This window comes from Lissotriton helveticus, chromosome 6 (assembly GCF_964261635.1).
Source record: "Lissotriton helveticus chromosome 6, aLisHel1.1, whole genome shotgun sequence".
Taxonomy (NCBI): domain Eukaryota; kingdom Metazoa; phylum Chordata; class Amphibia; order Caudata; family Salamandridae; genus Lissotriton; species Lissotriton helveticus.
This window is the reverse complement of record NC_136067.1, coordinates 1820507453-1820527935: the sequence shown is the minus strand read 5'-3', so window position 1 is coordinate 1820527935 and position 20483 is coordinate 1820507453. Positions and strand designations below refer to the sequence as shown.

At 43.0% G+C, this 20483-nt stretch overlaps 1 protein-coding gene across 4 annotated transcripts in view; it reads left to right on the top strand.

Annotated features, from left to right (window-relative positions):
• Positions 1-687: 687 nt before the first annotated feature.
• Positions 688-20483, top strand: part of BICRAL (BICRA like chromatin remodeling complex associated protein) — an 883634-nt gene continuing 863838 nt past the window's right edge. For all 4 annotated transcript variants that reach the window (XM_078649712.1, XM_078649709.1, XM_078649710.1 and 1 more), the window contains exon 1: positions 688-756. The gene's annotated coding sequence lies outside the window, so the exon portion shown is untranslated. The remainder of the gene's footprint in view (positions 757-20483) is intronic.

The window sequence follows — 20483 nt, the reverse complement described above, 5'->3', positions numbered from 1 at the left end:
CTGCACATTTGTGATGTAAGGCGCACAATACTGTGACAAAGTCCTGGAGGAGATAATATCGGTTTAAATACATTATCGCAGCCTCCCTATACACTCACAATATTAACTCAGCCAAGTATTATAGTCTACTTAGAGCAATAATTGTTCAAAACAAAGTGAACGTGCTTATGATTAAAGATTGTGAAAATCAAAAGATTTTGTTTTCTTGCATAAAAACTTATATGCATGCTTTTGAATTCAACCTACGCCTAGGTTGAAAGAATATTTATAGCTGGGTCCACATTAACTGAAAAATATATAAAGCATACATTAGCATATATATACACACATAGTGAAAATTATACAATGGCACCATTCCACACGTCAAAGGTGCATTTGCCATAGGACATTTTGTTACTTGTACACTTCAGAGCATAAGAAAGGGCGTTCGTCTCAAATCAAAACTTTTCGAACTTCGAGTAAAAAAAACTGTGACTAAAAGCGCCTGAATACTTTCACGAAGTAAAAAAAAGAAAGAAAAGAAACAGAAGACTGGCTGCCTGAGGCTTTCAGTACGCGTTAGAATTATTTCCGTTCTCTTTACGTGGAAAAAGATGGGGCTCCCTGCTAAAATACTGCTAAGAGCTTTTAATAATGTTTTTTTCCTTTCACTGTTTCTCTCCTTGTGGCTGAGCCGCCTGTTCCTCTCCACACACTGCCAGCCCCTGATGTGATGGCGAAGAAACCCCGTTGACAAGGCACTGCTTTTTCATGACGGTGAGTTTCCCTTTGAGTGTATTATAATTTTGTGATAAAAATTTCAAGGAAAAAAACACACAACCTCCTTCCTCCCTTCCTTCGGGGAGGGAAAGGAGAGGGGGAAATCTATCTCCAGACAGACAGAAAAGAAAGAGGAGCAAATTAAAACGAGTTGCCAAAACCAGGATATTAGGTTTCAGCCAGGCGTCTATTGGCTCGGGTTTTTTTTATTCTCCTTTGCCTTTCCCCCACTTTTGGCAAGATTGAGGCGCACATTAAAAAGGAAATAAAATATTTATTTATTTCAGCATCTCTTGCTTATCGTGCTCCCGACTATTTCGGGCATGGCGCATCTTTTTTTAAATCTATATTGGGTTTCAGGGCAGCAGCGGGGGGAGGGCAGAGGCTGCCGGTTTCTTGCTGATGCAATGCAAATTTCGTAGGGGAGAGAGACGGCAAAAATCTTTCAATGACTCATTGATTGAGCCGGTTTAAAATTAGTTTTTTTTTATTTTCCGCCCCCTTCATCAGCATCGGAAGAAGGCGAGAGACTGCCGACTGCGCAGGAGGGGGTGGGGGAGTTTAACAGAAAGAAAAATAATCTTTTGGCAATCTCCTCCCTCTTTTTTTCCAGTGTCTTGGTTTTAACTAAGCCGTTGGGTTCAGCACGAGCGCTTTTTGAGCCGTTAAACCGTCGGAGGCTATGTTGTTGCTGTTGTGCCCGGGTTGTTTTTTCTTCAGCTGAAGGGGGGTGTATTTAGAAGCACAGGAGAGGAAGACTTGAGATGGCGGATTCTTTGTCAGATGGAAAACGCCCGCCCTGCGAGGTGTCTCGGGCGGCATGGGAAGACTCTCCCGTCGCACTCAACTCCCCTGCCTTTGGATTTCGAGCGCTGAAAAGATTAGGGCAAATTTACCCTCATTCGTCCGATAAACAAACGCTGAGTCGACAAATAAAGCGACGCAAAAACGTTTTTTTATTAATTGACCAGTTTGTGTTCCTTGGTTTATAGTTTGTTAATTGTATTGCTTGCGCCTATGTTTTTGCCATTGTAAAACTCTTAAAAATGTGAACCATCGATTCTAGACTGTATGTTTATCTTTGATGTTTAATGCTGAACGTTTGTGCGCAATCTTCGTGAAAAGAAACTTGGAATTCTTGCATTTGTAATCCTGTTTAGCGCACTTAAAAAAAATGGCACCGATACGTCTTAATGTGCATGCACATTTGTGGATTAAGTTGCGAATACCAGCTTGGTGGGCATCATAATTGGCAATCTGTGTATGGGGTTTTCGCTATGGGGTTTGACAGTAAAATCACAAACTTCAAAACAGGGTTTTGTGTGAGAAGATGAGAATCGGAGTTGCTAATTTTCTTTACTCTGGGGCTTATTTTGTTGGGGTCGTCTACGACATTAAAAATGCATATCATGTAACTGTCAATTTTATCTTTGTTAAGCCTACGATCCGCCCTAGAGCGGGTGTGCTCGGTTCCGACCAGGGGCAAGATGGCGCTGGGCTCTTGGGTCGCAGTTGAATGGCGCAGCTCCCTTCTCCTTTGCCTCTCGGTCGCCATTTTAACAATTTCGCCTGCTATGTTTGGATGTCTGGCGGTATAATGTTGTTTTAACGCGGTGTTCTTAGCAGTACGTGATTTGCTGATATCTTCTTCATTGGTTACTTAATTTAACTTAATTTTTTGTATACCTGGTATCTTTTGGATTGTAATGGGTATTACATCATTATAGCAACATATTTTAATAATATAAGAAGTTATAAACATGCACCTCGTCCTGTCCCAGAAAGGTAAAATTGATTATTTTTCAGAGCTGAGATGGCTGAAGAGTAATTTTTCCTTTAAAACGTACTTGGCTGTTTTCGGTTTTTAGCACATAAAGGGACATAAAAACGTAAATAACATCCTGCCTGTGTATAACTGGGTTTTGTATGTATTGGATGTACAAGGGCTGGCCCTTTGCGCTGGTGAGGGTTTTTTAATTCTTTAAAAGCCACGGAGCGAGGGGGGGGGGGGGGTTTAATCATCGGATGAACGTAATTAATTTCGATTTTTGGAAGTATTTAGGAGAAACCGAAATTTGGCTAAGGTGGTGTTTGTTTCATATGTCCGGAATGGAAAGGTGCTGGTAGCACTAAAACTCCAACGTTGGCAAAAGACCAAATGGTGACACTGTAAGGCTAATACTTTGGCACTGTGGAACCGTGGCCATTAGGTAATCCTTCCAACAGATGTTGCCTGTTCAATTTTGGTACCTCAGGAAACACGTACTACAAATTGACTTAATATATAGAGACTGGATGGCGAGGGCGAGCAGTAGAGATGGACAAGTTAGGGGATTTATGTGAATCAAAGAGCCAAAACGATAGCCAACTCAAAAAAATCATCATGTGAATTCTCTCCCTTCCTGTCATTATTCCTCTGTTGCATTTTTCTTTCATCTGTTTCTTCCTCTCTTGTTGCTTTCTGACCTCAGTTTTTTTTCTCCACCATCCCTGTCTTTCTCTTTCACTTATTTTTCCTTATCCCCTGCTAGATGTCTCTTAACCTCTGCCAACCCCCCACCTATTTCTCCAACCTGCCCTTTGGTTTCTGTTTCAAGGGGCATGCACCCAACCAACATCCTCCAGCTCTGCAGGTGCCAAAGTAATTCTTTACTGCCTTGCCCACATCCTTCTTACGCACTATGACCTAATTTTCCAAGCACTCCTGGGTGAAGCAGAAGAGATGCGGGCTACAGGGTTTGTTAATTTTGATTGTGTAAATGCAAATAGAGAGCAGTGCAGACCAGCCCCCTTGCTGCTGCCGCCGCTCAGCGAGTTTGGGGAATGATGTGATTTTAATTGCATTTATATAGCGCTTACTACCCCATACAAGGTGTCGAAGTGCTTTTTCAGCGAGTAGCACACTACTCTGGAACCCAAAAAGGAGCTTAGTGGTAAGTTAGTCTAGGGAAATATGAAATGAGCAGTGGATATGTTAGTCCTGTTATTTGGATAGAAAAGGACCGTGAAGGGATAGAAGTGGGAGGGGTTGGTATTTATATAGTGCCTGCTACCCCTGATGAGGTGTTAATGCACTTTTCGGTGAGTAGTATACTACTCTGGGACCCAAAAAGGAATTTTGGTGAATTAGTGTAGGATATATGAAGTTAATTTTATTTGAGCGGTGGACATAGTCTGTTATTTGGGAAGGGGCAAAAGCTTTACTTTATTTTAATGGAGTTCATAGCAGTAGGAAGGGGTTTTGGATGAATAAAGGGGAGGTGGTTGGGGAAGAGTCGGAGGGAAAGGATTTAGAAAGGCTTGTTTGGGAGATCTGAATAGTAAAAGGTATGAGGTGATGCAAGGGGGAGTAGAGGAGGGAATAGTCTCGAAAGCATTATTTTGGGGATCGTGGTATGGAGTTTGGGATGTGAGAGAGTGGAGGTAGAGGATATATTGGGAGTGGCATAGGTTGAGAAATCGGGTAGTGCATTAGAAAGAGTAGAAAGATTTGAGAGGAGTCAGAGTTGTGGTAGAGGATATATTGAGAGAGTTATAGGGTAATGCATTGGTGAGTAGTAGAATGAGGTTTGAGATTAGTCAGATTGGAGGTAGAGGATCTATTACGAGAGATCTAGGGTGAGGTATAGGGTAGTGCGTTGGAAATGCTGAATTGGAAGCATAGAAATAAATATAAAGATTCATACATGGAAATGTAAAAATGTATAAGGAAGGTAATTCATGTAGATTGAAGTTGTATTTAATAAACTCTAACTTTCAAGAGTTGCTGTCCTTTTTAATGTATTTGCTTATTTTATTTTTTTGTAAATCATAAAGACCTGCTTATTTATGCAGTCACTTATATACATGCTAAACATAGAATAATGTAACTATAAGTAATATGTACTTCTGTTAAGCAGAACTAACACATATCTATCTTTAAAACATAATTATTATACACATACCAAACAATACACATGTAGGTACACATCTGTAGTCCAAGTAAACGCTTACATAGAAAGGTATATGCTGTATATTTATGTTCAGTAGTAAGTACCACTTTATTCGAAAAAATATTTCATAAAAGTACAAAGATTCAACATATGAAATGCATTACAACTTGACAATCCACGGATGATAAAACAAAATAAACTATTCCTACTGTACAAAAGAAATATCAATCATCGGGTAAGAATTTTGACCTGATAAACCAAGCATTTGCCACATATTTAGCCACCCCACAAACAATATACATTGAAGAGGCATTTGTTAAAATGACTCGCATGGCTATTCTGTGGTCTCTCACCCCAAGCTCCCTACAAACATGTTTCAGCCATTTTGCTCTTGATTGTTTATAAGCAGCACATGCAAACAGGAAGTGGCCCAACGATTCTTTCGGGCAGGAACAACTAGGGCATTTTAAATCTGTTCCTCTACGTCCCTTCCACCCTTCCTTGAATGAATTAAGGGGTAATGTGCCATATCTAATCGCGGGGAACCTGGATAAAGTCCAAGAATGGCTCTAATTTCCTAAGAGGCTTGTGGTCAAGGAAAGAGTTAGTAAGGGAACCCCAATTTGGATTCCTAAGTTCTTTAGCCACAATCCAATCCCAATAAAGTTTTTTAACAACTAGTTTTGGAGGTGGCATTTGGGATATCCAGCTATCCTCCAAACCTATAGATATCACCAGTCTCTTTAGATTATTGAGCCATTTGATTTTATTAGCTACATTCAGAGTAATCAGTTCAACCAGAACCAAAGCATAGTAGAAAAGTTCAGGGGTCCTTCTAAGCCGAACCCAATATAACAAGGGGCGAATTTGGATCAGGTCAGAAATTGATCTCTTACCCAAATCTAAAAATAATGGTTTCAGGGGGGTTGAGACAGGCAGTGAAACTATATTTCTAATAAACTTGTTTTCCGCCACTACCAGTGCTTTAGTATTTTCCGCACCCCACAATTCTGAGCCATATACTGCCGCTGCCAGCGCTTTCCCTTCATAAACCGCCAAAGTAGGAGCTCTGGGTCTACTAGTAGATAGCCGCTGGTTTTTAAGTATTACTCCTGATACCATTTTGAGGTTTAAAACCATTTTAGCGATATGGGAAGACCAGCTCAACTTATTACTAAGTCTTACTCCAAGGTAATCGAATTCGTCCACCACCTCAAGTGGCGTGCCATTCAACAAGAGGTTAACCTTCCTGTATTTCTTTTTGCCGGTCAACACCATCAGCTTTGTTTTAGTGGTGTTTACCGTCAATCCCCTATCTTTACAAAAGGTGCAAAAACGGTCGAGCAATTTTTGCAAACCCATAGGGGATTTCGACATGAGAAGAGTATCATCGGCAAAGAGGAGGGTAGGTGTTTTCTCTCCTGCAAGGACAGGGGCATCGCGGGGTCCTCCCTCAAATGGTCCACCACCCCATTTATAAAGAGGGAGAATAGGGTCGGAGCCATCACACACCCCTGTCTCACTCCCCTATTAACCGGTATCTTCTCAGTCATTTGACCCTGGGTTCCCCAACGGATCCTGGCATAATTCCCCTCATGGAGTTTAATAATAAGTTGCAATAAATAGCTAGGAAATCCCATATCAGATAGGACTAACCAGAGCTTGGCCCGTGGGATGACATCGAATGCAGTCTTTAAATCTATGAAAGCCAGATATAAACTGCCCATGGCTATTAACACTGATTTCCAACAGACCGCACAAAAACGAAAGACCTGGTCTATTGCACCCACATTACGTCTAAACCCGGCCTGAAAGTGGGACAGGATACCTTTATCCACGAGCCATGCTTTTGTACGATTTATGATGACCCTGCCAACTACCTTTTGAATGGAATCTATCAGACTTATCGGTCTGTAATTGGCAGGATCATCTCTCACGCCCTTTTTAGGGCTCGGGCCTACGTCACCACGAAGTGGGGCGGAGCTTCCGAGCTCTTATGCATTAGAAAAAAAAATAAATTCTTTAGGGGTCCGGGCTGCCACATTCCTTAGTGCGCGCCGCGTTTTTTATGGCATCTGCCTAGTGATTCGTCTTCGCTGTGCTGTATATTTAGTAGCCTTGACGTGATAGGCTATATTTACTTTTCGTCCGTCATTTATTTCAGTTTCATGGCATATTGTGTGTGGTTACGTGCACGGCAGACTTATTAATCTTAATTAGGAGCTGTCAGAGTGCCCGTGTAATGCAATACAGATGGTGGGAGCGCGTTCACCATTGCATTGCATGTATCATGCGCGCGTGTAACATGTACCTTTCGCGCACGGCAGTCCATTCATTTTAATTAGGAGCTGTCAGAGTGCCGCGTTCACGGCGGAGATAATTGAAAGAAGTTTCCTGTAGCTTCAAGGGCAGTCACAGTACTTTTTAAGATACCTCGCATATTCTTCAAGCTAAGACAAGCACCCTTGCCTCGCCAATCCACGTGTCTTCTAAAATAAAAGTGCGCATTTGCCTCTTCTCTGCGAGGAGTGATTTCCGTTGCTGTTTTCTCCTCCCTTCAATATGTTAGAGTTTAACAGAGATGTCCAGGGGTGCAGCAGGTGCAGTGACACCGGGGCCTCGAGGGTCTCACTTAATCCAGACAGTGCTGTATATTACTACCAGTGGCTGTGAGGGTGCAGCAGGTGCAGTGACACCGGGGCCTCGAGGGTCTCCCTTAACCCCGACAGTGCTGTATTTTACTACCAGTGGCTGTGGGTGTCCAGGGGTGCAGCAGGTGCAGTGACACCGGGGCCTCGAGGGTCTCCCTTAACCCAGACAGTCCTGTATTTTACTACCAGTGGCTGTGAGGGTGCAGCAGGTGCAGTGACACCAGGGCCTCGAGGGTCTCCCTTAACCCAGACAGTGCTGTATTTTACTACCAGTGGCTGTGAGGGTGCAGCAGGTGCAGTGACACCAGGGCCTCGAGGGTCTCCCTTAACCCTGACAGTGCTGTATTTTACTAGCAGTGGCTGTGGGTGTCCAGGGGTGCAGCAGGTGCAGTGACACCGGGGCCCGAGGATCTCACTGAACCCTGACAGTGCTGTATTTTACTACCAGTGGCTGTGGGTGTCCAGGGGTGCAGCAGGTGCAGTGACACCGGGGCCTCGAGGGTCTCACTTAACCCAGACAGTGCTGTATTTTACTACGAGTGGCGGTGGAAGTCCAGGGGTGCAGCAGGCCTCACTTTACCCTGACAGTGCTGTATTTTGCTACCAGTGGCTGTGAGGGTGCAGCAGGTGCAGTGACACCGGGGCCTCGAGCGTCTCCCTTAACCCTGACAGTGCTGTATTTTACTACCAGTGGCTGTGGGTGTCCAGGGGTGCAGCAGGTGCAGTGACACCGGGGCCTCGAGGGCCTCACTTAACCCTGACAGTGCTGTATTGTACTACCAGTGGCTGTGAGGGTGCAGCAGGTGCAGTGACACCGGGGCCTCAAGGGTCTCCCTTAACCCTGACAGTGCTGTATTTTACTACCAGTGGCTGTGGGTGTCCAGGGGTGCAGCAGGTGCAGTGACACCGGGGCCTCGATGGCCTCACTTAACCCTGACAGTGCTGTATTTTACTACCAGTGGCTGTGAGGGTGCAGTGACACCGGGGCCTCGAGGGTCTCCTTTAGCCCAGACAGGGCTGTATATTACTACCAGTGGCTGTGAGGGTGCAGCAGGTGCAGTGACACCAGGGCCTCGAGGGTCTCCCTTAACCCAGACAGTGCTGTATTTTACTACCAGTGGCTGTGAGGGTGCAGCAGGTGCAGTGACACCGGGGCCTCGAGGGTCTCCCTTAACCCTGACAGTGCTGTATTTTACTAGCAGTGGCTGTGGGTGTCCAGGGGTGCAGCAGGTGCAGTGACACCGAAGCCTCGAGGACCTCACTGAACCCTGACAGTGCTGTATTTTACTACCAGTGGCTGTGGGTGTCCAGGGGTGCAGCAGGTGCAGTGACACCGGGGCCTCGAGGGTCTCCCTTAACCCAGACAGTCCTGTATTTTACTACCAGTGGCTGTGACGGTGCAGCAGGTGCAGTGACACCAGGGCCTCGAGGGTCTCCCTTAACCCTGACAGTGCTGTATTTTACTAGCAGTGGCTGTGGGTGTCCAGGGGTGCAGCAGGTGCAGTGACACCGAAGCCTCGAGGACCTCACTGAACCCTGACAGTGCTGTATTTTACTACCAGTGGCTGTGGGTGTCCAGGGGTGCAGCACGTGCAGTGACACCGGGGCCTCGAGGACCTCACTGAACCCTGACAGTGCTGTATTTTACTACCAGTGGCTGTGGGTGTCCAGGGGTGCAGCAGGTGCAGTGACACCGGGGCCTCGAGGGTCTCTCTTAACCCAGACAGTGCTGTATTTTACTACGAGTGGCGGTGGAAGTCCAGGGGTGCAGCAGGCCTCACTTTACCCTGACAGTGCTGTATTTTGCTACCAGTGGCTGTGAGGGTGCAGCAGGTGCAGTGACACCGGGCCTCGAGCGTCTCCCTTAACCCTGACAGTGCTGTATTTTACTACCAGTGGCTGTGGGTGTCCAGGGGTGCAGCAGGTGCAGTGGCACCGGGCCTCGAGGGTCTCCCTTAACCCAGACAGAGTAGTGAGTGCAGAGTAGTGAGTGAGTAGTGAGTGCAGAGTAGTGAGTAGTGAGTGTAGAGTAGTGAGTAGTGAGTGTAGAGTAGTGAGTAGAGTAGTGAGTGCAGAGTAGTGAGTAGTGAGTAGAGTAGTGGGTAGAGTAGTGGGTAGAGTAGTGGGTAGAGTAGTGAGTAGAGTAGTGAGTAGAGTAGTGAGTGCAGAGTAGTGAGTGCAGAGTAGTGAGTGCAGAGTAGTGAGTGCAGAGTAGTGAGTAGAGTGGTGAGTAGTGAGTGCAGAGTAGTGAGTTGAGTAGAGTGCAGAGTAGAGTAGTGAGTAGTGAGTGCAGAGTAGTGAGTATAGTGAGTAGAGTGAGTAGAGTAGAGTGTAGAGTAGTGAGTAGAGTAGTGAGTAGTGAGTAGAAAGTAGAGTAGTGAGTAGAGTAGTGAGTGCAGAGTAGTGAGTAGAGTAGTGAGTGCAGAGTAGTGAGTTGAGTAGAGAGTGCAGAGTAGAGTAGTGAGTGCAGAGTAGTGAGTATAGTGAGTAGAGTGTAGAGTAGTGAGTAGAGTAGAAAGTAGAGTAGTGAGTGCAGAGTAGTGAGTATAGTGAGTAGAGTAGTGAGTGTAGTAGTGAGTAGAGTAGTGAGGTGAGTAGAGTAGTGAGTAGTGAGTAGAGTAGTGAGTAGAGTGTTGAGTAGTGAGTAGAGTGTTGAGTAGAGTAGTGAGTAGAGTAGTGAGTAGAGTGTTGAGTAGTGAGTAGAGTGTTGAGTAGTGAGTAGAGTGTTGAGTAGTGAGTAGTGTTGAGTAGTGAGTAGAGTAGTGAGTAGAGTAGTGAGTAGAGTAGTGAGTTGAGTAGTGAGTGTAGTGAGTAGAGTGTTGAGTAGAGTGTTGAGTAGTGAGTAGAGTGTTGAGTAGTGAGTAGAGTGTTGAGTAGTGAGTGTAGTGAGTAGAGTGTTGAGTAGAGTGTTGAGTAGTGAGTAGAGTGTTGAGTAGTGAGTAGAGTGTTGAGTAGTGAGTAGAGTAGTGAGTAGTGAGTAGAGTAGTGAGTGCAGAGTAGTGAGTAGAGTAGTGAGTGCAGAGTAGTGAGTTGAGTAGAGAGTGCAGAGTAGAGTAGTGAGTGCAGAGTAGTGAGTATAGTGAGTAGAGTGTAGAGTAGTGAGTAGAGTAGAAAGTAGAGTAGTGAGTGCAGAGTAGTGAGTATAGTGAGTAGAGTAGTGAGTGTAGTAGTGAGTAGAGTAGTGAGGTGAGTAGAGTAGTGAGTAGTGAGTAGAGTAGTGAGTAGAGTGTTGAGTAGTGAGTAGAGTGTTGAGTAGAGTAGTGAGTAGAGTAGTGAGTAGAGTGTTGAGTAGTGAGTAGAGTGTTGAGTAGTGAGTAGAGTGTTGAGTAGTGAGTAGTGTTGAGTAGTGAGTAGAGTAGTGAGTAGAGTAGTGAGTTGAGTAGTGAGTGTAGTGAGTAGAGTGTTGAGTAGAGTGTTGAGTAGTGAGTAGAGTGTTGAGTAGTGAGTAGAGTGTTGAGTAGTGAGTAGAGTGTTGAGTAGTGAGTGTAGTGAGTAGAGTGTTGAGTAGAGTGTTGAGTAGTGAGTAGAGTGTTGAGTAGTGAGTAGAGTGTTGAGTAGTGAGTAGAGTAGTGAGTAGTGAGTACAGTAGTGAGTAGAGATGTGAGTAGTGAGTAGAGAGTGCAGAGTAGTGAGTAGAGAGTGCAGAGTAGTGAGTAGTGAGTAGAGTAGTGAGTGCAGAGTAGTGAGTAGAGTAGTGAGTAGTGAGTGCAGAGTAGTGAGTAGAGTAGAGTAGTGAGTAGGACATCACAGGCAGCAGCTGTGCAAGCTTCTTACACTCACAAGGAGACCACAGGCAGCTGAGTTGCAAGCTTCTCCCACTCACAAGAAGGACATCACAAACAGCAGCGGTGCAAGCTTCTCCCACTCACAAGAAGGACATCACAAGCAGCAGCGGTGCAAGCTTCTCACAAGAACGACATCACAGGCAGCAGCAGTGCAAGCTTCTTACACTCACAAGAAGGACATCACAGGCAGCAGCAGTGCAAGCTTCTTACACTCACAAGGAGACCACAGGCAGCAGAGGTGCAAGCTTCTCACACTCACAAGAAGGACATCACAGGCAGTAACGGTGCAATATTCTCACACTCACAAGGAGATCACTGGCAGTACACACCACATGAACACACTCCATAACACATAGCAACAATACATTGGCATTTACAATGCCATTAGCTCAAACAAATCCGAGCCCGATTGCATTTCCAATGCTTGTTATATATGGTTATAACCTCGGCACCCTTCCAGGAATCTGGAACAGGGTAACCATATTGTATCAAGTTCAACAGACATGCTATGTACTCAGCCCAGGTTTTAGAGTCGTGCTTTAACAAATCCCTCGAGAGGCCATCTGGGCCGGGGGCCTTCCCCGGCAACAATTTAAGAATAGCGTCTTGGACTTCACGCTGGGAGAATAGGTCTGTCCTGGCAATTGGGTTTTCATAGGACATACTTTGAGTGGCTTTAGATGATAATAATGACGAACATTCCAAGCTGTCCTTACAATATAATTTTAAAAAATGGGAATACCATTCCTGTTCGGTTATGTGGTTTAAAATAGGACCCGCACCCCTTCTATCCAAAACATTTATTAGTCTCCAGAAAATAACAGAGTTTTTCCCACGAGCTGCTGCCTTTAGCTGCTGCCAGTGTTCTTCCTCCCAGTCTCTCTTTGCTGTTTTTAAGCTATTTGAATATTCCAACCTGGCCAACCGTACAGCCACAGGGTCCTTACTTTTTATTGCTTTGGTGATTGCTTTCCTTTTAGTTCTACAATTTGATGTATACCAAGGATTACTCTTAGTATGGACACCGGTCCGACAAGATTTCGCCCTAGGGTTCTTACGGAAATGAGCTCCTATTTTAATTATTAGTTTATTATAGGAGTCCAACAGACTAGGTTCTGCCAAATTGGCCAGTGCTGGAGCTAAAGCAGTCAAACTGCATATTTCTTCTAAAACCAGCTCTTTGATATTTTGGAGCTTCTCCTCATCCCATTTGACCACATTCCATTTTAGCTTCCGATTGTCATTTGAAGGGAAAACCTCTTTAGTGATCAACTCTATTTTCCCACTAGTATCACGCCCTCTTACCCAATGGATTTCCATACACAGTGGGTTATGATCACTATCGGAAGACTGCCTGACCTCCATATTTATGTTCAAGTATGGTGGTTATGTAGGAAAGAGCCAACTCCTGGGTAGTCTTCTGAAGATAATGTGGCTATGCGTGGATCTCAAGTTTAGGGGTAAAGATTTCCATAGTTTGACAGCTTGAACAGAGAAGGATGTGCCTCCTATGTTTTATTCTTTTTGTACAGTGGGATTTTAATGTGAGGTGCCAATCTGGAGTGGAGTTTCCCTTGAATGTATTTGGTGATTTTATTTCTCATGAAGAGCCGTCCTTTTCCATGCATTGCTTTGTGGGTGATATAAACCAGCTTGAACGTGGATCTTCTGGCAACCAGTAACCAATGTAGGGATTTCAAAGCAGGGGAGATGTGGGCTTGTGGCTTTATATATAAGAGTAGTCTGGCAGCGGAGTTCTGAATCTGTTGTAGTGTTTTCATAGTTGTAAGAGGTGGTCTGTGGTAGAGGCAATTGGCGTAATCCAGTTTAGGCAGAACAAGAGACATGGTAGCCTGGACCTTGTGTGGAAATCCCAGGTGAGGGGGGGGGATGTGTGGCAGAGTATTTATGGTAACGCAGCTTGATCATGCTCGTTTATCCACTTGGGCATTCATTGATAGCTTGGAGTCAGTGGTAATTTTGAGGTTTCTTACTTCCTTTGATAATTTTGGCAGTGATCCCAGATCATCAGGCCATGCGGAGAATGGGTCATAATTTTTCCCATCGCCACACATCTGTATTTCCGTTATGGAAGCATTCAATTTAAGATGAGTCCATGTCCTCCATTGATCCACAGCTCTGAGAGAAAATTGGTGCATTTCCAATGTCATTGGTGCTTTCCAGTTTAAGGAGTATTTGTGTGTCATTTGCAAAGTTATAGCATGTGAGGTGAAATTGATTGATCAGTGCCGGTAACGACTTCATGTAAATGTTGAAAAGCATGAGTGAGATGATAGAACCTTGAGGGACCGACCCCCGCATTTGGGAAGTACGGTTTGGATGAGAAAGTGGGGGTATAGATGACATTAGTTCTGTTGAGAAGGTAGGATGTGATCAGTTGAGAGTAGTCCCCTCTATGAGGGCTTTGAGAAGTGTCATGCTAAACTGTGTCAAAGGTAGCTGAGAGGTCCTAGAGAAGTAGTGCTGCAATTCCGTTCCTATCAACTGTGGTCTTAAGGTCAGCCCAGATGGCAACAAGAGCAGATTATGTGCCTCTTCCAGTACTGAATCCTGTGTGGAAGTCTGAAAGTATGGAATTATCTTCAATGAAGTTTGACATTTGGGCGAACTCTACTCTTTCTATCAGTTTGCCCAGGCTAGGTCCATATGCAATCGATCTGTAGTTGTCAGGTTTCAGTGGGTCCAGGTTTTTCTTCAGTAATGGGCATATGTATGACTTTTTTAGTTCTTCTGGAAATATTCCCATACTTAAGGAATTGTTGATGATTCATCTTACTGGTGTGTGGTAGTAGAGGTAGTTTGAAGAATTGTCTTGGTTTGTTTGTGTACACGGGTCATAGAAGATGCTGGTAGGCTTGCTTGCCATGACCAGGTCCTTAAATTCATCCTGTGAAATTTGTCAGAAGGGATGGAGAGTCTGGTTTAGTGTAAACTTGGGTTGTTTTGGAACAGAGTTGGTGCTGGTGGTTTTTCTTTGGTTTTTTTTTGTAATTTTTTTTTGTTTTTGTAAAATACTTTTTCTTTGTTTTAAATATGAGTCCAATGTGTCTGCTTTGGTTGTGTAATGATTTGCCAGTTTGTCTGTGAAATCTTGAGTAATGGGATGAGCTCCTTCTAGAAAATCTGTTTTGCGAAATTCATTATGAATTTTATAGGATTATTTATTTGAAAATTTAGCGTTTTGAATTCTGTCTGAAAAGTATTCATTTTTTTTTTATACCTGACTTGTATAATCGGTTAAGTTTTTATAGTCGAAGTTTCTCTTGATTTGTGTTTGTTTTGAGCCAGGGATGTTGCAGCTTTCTAATTTTCTGTTTTTATCTTTTTTAGCTCTGGCTCTGTTTTTCTCCAAGGTGCCAGTTTTCTTTTGTTCTGTTGTGTCTTTCTTAGTGGCATTAGGATATTAAAAGCTTATTGTAGCCACTCATATAGTTTTTGAATGGAATTTATTGTGTCTAGATCTGTACTGGATAATAGCTGGGTTTTTAAGTGTGCAAAATGTGGTTTGTTCCACTATTGTGTGGGCTTGTTGCAGGTGTGTCCTTACTGCTGGTATTAGCTATGTGAGGATAGCAATTGTGTAGCTGTTCTGTATCATGTTCCTCGTCTATCAGACTAAGAAGGCATTTTGATGGGTCTGCATGTGTAGGTGGTGGAGATGGTGGTTGAAAGTGAGTTGTAGAGCTGTGTTTTTTTATTTTTTTATTTTTTTTATAGTTTAGCCTTGTTGTGTAGTGGACCTGGAGATGCGAAGTTGTGAAGAGTGGTATGTTGCTTATTTTGTTTGTATATTTCGGTTGGGAGGTGTATGAGTTAGAGGTGGTGGTGGTGCAGCCTGTGGGTCATGTAGTAAAGTTCTGAATTGTCCAATGGGTGAGGCGTTAAGAGAGTTGCTGTATATTTCTTAGGTGTGGAGGAAGAGAAAAAGCTTGGCCTAGGAGTTTGTTTATGGTGTATATTATTTGTGTAGTCAGGAAGGTGGGAGTGGGTGTTTGTAGTTTGTGACGAAAGTATTATTAGGTGTTGTGTGAGAGATATTTTGTTTTGCTTGTGTGTAGAAGGTTTTGTTTTTGAGGAGTAGTGAGAGGAAGTGCTGATGTATGTTTTCTGAGAAGGATTTGTATGTAGAGCATTGTTGGTAAGTGGAAGTTGTAAGGTAAAGGGGGTGGTGATATGTTTGTGAATAGATTACATGGTGTGTGTGAGGGGATGAATTCAAGTTAAGTGTTTGTTTTAGATGTGATTACTAAAAGAGATGATGTGTGATGCCGAGGAGTAGAAGTGTTGTGTCATTGTGTTAGAAGAAGAGGAAGGTGTTGGTGGAGAAATTGACGGAAGGCTGAGTATAGGTTTGTTGGTGACGAAAATGGGTTTGTTTGGAGTAATTAGAGCAGGGAGTGTATGCCTGGTTGGGATACAGATACATGTGGTGTGAATTTGGGTTGTTTTGGTGACTAGTGGATTGGTTAGTGGTATAGGATATTGTGGTGGTGAGTTACACAATGTTGGGCCTACAAAGACTGCTTGAGGAAATGGCAATATTTACAAAATCCAACAAATTGGAAATTAATATTACAAAGTCAAAAGCCATGTCAATTGCGACTAGATCAAGCGTCCCCGTGAAAACCAAACTGGGTAACACAGTCAGAAGAGGTTAACAACTACAATTATTTGGGCTTCCACTTTGACCAGAACTTCAACTTTCAGGCACACCAGCAGCATATGGTCAGGAAAATGAACGCCTTATTTCACGCCTTCAATGCACTTGGAAAAAAAACTGGAAGGACCCGCTTGTCGACCATTGCTAGCAGTCATCATCAATGCAAAATGACTTCCATCAGTAACATAAGTGAGCACGGTGATGCACAGTACAGATGCCAAACTGTTAGATTAATTGCAAATACGTGCAATCAAATGTGTCTTTGGCATTGCTTGTAACGTTTCACCTTTTCAAATCCGCTTGGAATTCCGATTGGCACAACAAGAGATAGTAAGGAGGTATTACTCCGGTAAATCCTGGCACAAAATATGAAATCAACAGTCTAGCCCCCTAGTCAGCGCCTTATGGCAATCACTGACAGATTATGTAAATTAGAGTTACAATAAGTACTTATTTTCGTCATTGGAAAAAACCAAAACCGCTGACTTAGGGGACCTAAATTCGTCACATTCCTCTTTTTTCCATGTGATCAACAAAGCAGCAAAACGTCACTCACTATTAGAAAAAAAAATACATTTGTGCAGCGATCACATGCCTGGATGATGCAACGTATGCCACCTTTTGCAACCAGCTGCTTACCTTCTTTTAACTTATCATGTGTACTTAAAGAAAAAGCTACTGGCTATTCACCTAGGAATACTGCCATCTTTAGCGGACAAAACCCCTTGGGGATACAATGGCCCGAAAACATGCAGACTATGTGGTGCCACCAAAGAGGATTTTACACACTTGTTTGCATATGCCTAGCATTACAGCCAGCACGCCTCTCACTGTTCGGATGATCTGGCAATAATGAGGAGCCTAAATTCCACAGACCCTCCGCTAAACTGCAAAGTGTTGACATTTTTGCAACTCCATGATAAAGCCCTAAAACAGAGTTCTGAGAGCACAGCCCCAGTAGGAGAAAGTGGGTCTGCGTAATATTAAACAGTTGACAGTGAGTGAAAGACAGTTATATGACTGCTAACGCGGGATTACTGGTTACTAATTATCTTACCAAATCCCAAACTATGTCGACTGAATCGTTGGTACCTGTCTTGGAGTAAAAGGTAATCTCGCAATAAGTCAATCAATTTAAGAACTTACACCACTCTAAATGACCACTGACCAAATTTAAGTTTTAAAGATTTAATATAAAGTCAAAGATAACTGAAGATACAAACTTCTCAAAATGAGATTCAAAAGGTAAATCGGTATCACTATGAACATGAACTTCTTGAATAATCTAAGTCTGAAGAACAAGATAATAAGTACAAGCTCAAAGACCATCAGGGTTGCCAAAATAGATATAAGTTGCAATCTCAAAGTCATTACAGAAAAGAAAATTAAGGTTAGTCTGTCCCTACACTATTTTAAATGACATCCCTACTTAGCAAGATCTTAACCCTCTAGGTGTCAGCCGTGGTGACTTCCTAAGAAGATCACGCACTTCTCTTTGTCTTTTCTCTGATAATGGGTCTCTCCTGATCAGCCTATCTGCCTACCCATCCGCTTCCTTAGGCTCCCAAAATCATCTGCTCTGCTCTCCTCCCGGGTCGCTTTCCCTAATACCAAATCACATTTCCAATAGAAACGCCCCTTGGGACGCCCCTCACGTGGTACATCTTTGCGCGGCAAACTCCATGATGGTACTCTTGAAGACCCTCGTTATAGTTGACCTTGGTTCCCAGGCTTCTTCTTCAGTGCGCTGATACCCCCTGAAATTCCTGGAAACTCCTACAGGCCTGCGCAAGGCGCCACTGAACAAAGTCCCTTTCATTCGAGCTGATTAGGACCCTCGCACCTGCATACAGCTCGTCCTGCAGTGGGCCTCAAATTCCAGACTCCACCATATCTTTAGTCATAAAACACTCTCAAAGCTCGGTGCTGGACACCTCGCGACCTCTTCTCTAACGAGCACATGACGATTTACACGACGTGACATTATCTCCTCTGGCCTACTTGATTTACATGCAGCAGGTCCCTGCACTCTTAAAACGTTAACTTGATTTAAACAGCAAACATTCTTAACTAGCATACGTTTCTAAAATAACACATCTATAAAGCATATACTTTTAACCCTAAGTTCAATAGTACATTTTGGAAGAACCATGTCAACTTTATCTCACATTAATTTAGCAGCACGTTCAGGTTTGCTGTGAATTGCCCTAAGGCCTACACATAATACTGGATTTTCAAAGTTACATTTAATTCGGACATGATTCTTTTAACATGAGAACATGAGGTTTTCACATATATTCCAACATTTCTACATTAATCTCACACCGTTATAATTATAGTTACTCTACTTAACATTCTATACATTTCACTACTATATATAAAACACTCTGTATATTTCACTCCTGGATATAAAACACTCGTGTGCAAAACATGTTTAAACTAACTACGTGCTTGTAAATATGGCGTACTTATACATTTTTTCTCAAACTTGTGCTCTCTCAGTCCCCCCTTTGATGACCTTCAGGGGTCATCATCACCAAGACACTAAAAATGTAGAACCTTTTAAAGTGAAGACAGGGCAGTTCCACCTCTTTTCATACTCTCTAATGCTTTCAGACTCTTATATTGAGTGTCCTGCATCGCTGTCAACTCTTCTTCCTGTTTCTTCATAGCTCTCTGTAACCTATTTGCTCTATAACATTGATACAAACGCACCAATCCCCACAAAGTGATTACACAAATCACAATTATGATGATGGGTTTCAGTATGTATCAAACGATACCCTTTCCTAAGTTGGCAAACCAACTTCCAACTTTACCCATTCCATGACCTACTTTTTCCCACACATTTACCTTTGCTAGGTCCTCAATTTCGTAGTGTATGGCAGTGATATTTTGTATATACTTCTCTAGAGGTTTTGAATTGTCTGGAATGTAAGTACAGCATTCCTGGACCTTTAAGGCCTTACAGACTCCTCCCTCTTTTGCTAACAGAACATCTAAAGCAAGTCGGTTCTGAAGAACCATTGCCCTAATCGATTGCATCTCACCTTCTATCAGCATCAATGATCTTGCAGTACTAGCAGATAGCCTATCTACGACTGTAGCTAACCTCCTGATCTTAATGTCATTCATTATCAATCCTAAGAAAGGGAATGCAGCACCTAGTACATCTCCAACTACTTCTGCTGCACCCAGCCCTCGTTTCCATCTAGTTGATATTTCTTTCTTAGGCGTGTCTAAATTCTCAACATGATATATTTTAGGGAAGACAACAGCCAGATAGCATGATCCATACCAATTATCTGGTAACTTCACATAGGCATATCTTCCACATACAAAATATACATTTGGTATTGCTTGCATTCCTTTCATAAAGTTCTTAGAGTAATACTCCAATTGAAAGGCATGTTCACAATGGACTTGACCTACATAAAAGTTTTCATAATATGAGTAACTCCTGTGAATGCACAGTTTTCCCCGTTTATCCTTATCCAAAGCAATTGGACCAATACTACCCTTTCTTTGATGTGCCCTCTCCTCCTTGGTCCAATCTGTTTCCCATTGTCCTGATGCTTTCAAAATCTTCTGCCTCCTGTATCTAGTATCTACCTGTGCTATAAACTTTTTCTCAACTTCTGATATTTGACAAGTCAGATTGTTCCTTCGAGCATGTGAAGTATCTAACGTTTTCCATGGAATAAACCATTTGTGTAATCTGTCTTCGCTTTTGTAGTAGTCCCATTTGTTCAAATGCTTGAAATTCGGAACCTCTGGCAATGTCGAGTCGAAATTCGAGAAATAATACTCGAATCCTTCTCGTCCATAAAACATGCTCAACAATAAACTGCACGTTATTCCATATGTCAACGGAAGATGATGGTATCTGATATCCTCCTCCACTGAAGCCGGTAATTGCATACAAACGTAACAATCCTTTACTTCCATGGCATCAACATATTCATAAAGCAATTTAGCATAAGCATTTGACTTGTAATTTCCCTGTGACTCGTCGGTGTGAAGCCTTTTTATTTCTGCATCTAACAATGCTTTGTCTTTCTCATTGATGTTTCCCTTCTCTTTAATAATGGTAGTTTTCGGTGTTGATACTCCCTTATCCTCCTTAACTGCGGTTTCATCCCCTTCGTGTCCCGCTAGGAATGAAACAGTTACTACTAAAATTATAAGAGAAACCACTACCCCTAAAAGTGTAACAGCTATACATTTTGCCCTGCGGTTCGGGTTGCCAGCCTCCATGTTCTCAAACAGTGTAGTTTTTGACTTTCTTCCAGCATTCACTTCCTCTTCTTTTCAAACAAAGTCTTTCTCTCTTGCAATGTCTTTCTTTGAACACTTGGAAGCTTGACAATTTGTTTCCGCAAAACAGTTCAAAGTCCAGTAGAAAATAGACAACCCTAGCCCTTCTCCATCCACTAAAATGAAACCCCTACCATTCTTCTTCCACTCGGCGCTAGGTTATCTTGCAACAAGTTTTTACAATTTCTTTTCAACAGTCTTATTTTCGTCTGAAGTTATGTATGACTCAAGGAGTGACACTACGTCTTCATAAATGTCCATCCGAAGTATCATTCCCTCAGGTTCTGGGCAGTTCGTACCACAACATGGAAAGTCAACTTTTTCTAGGATTATTCTCCTTATTTCGCTCAAGACAAGT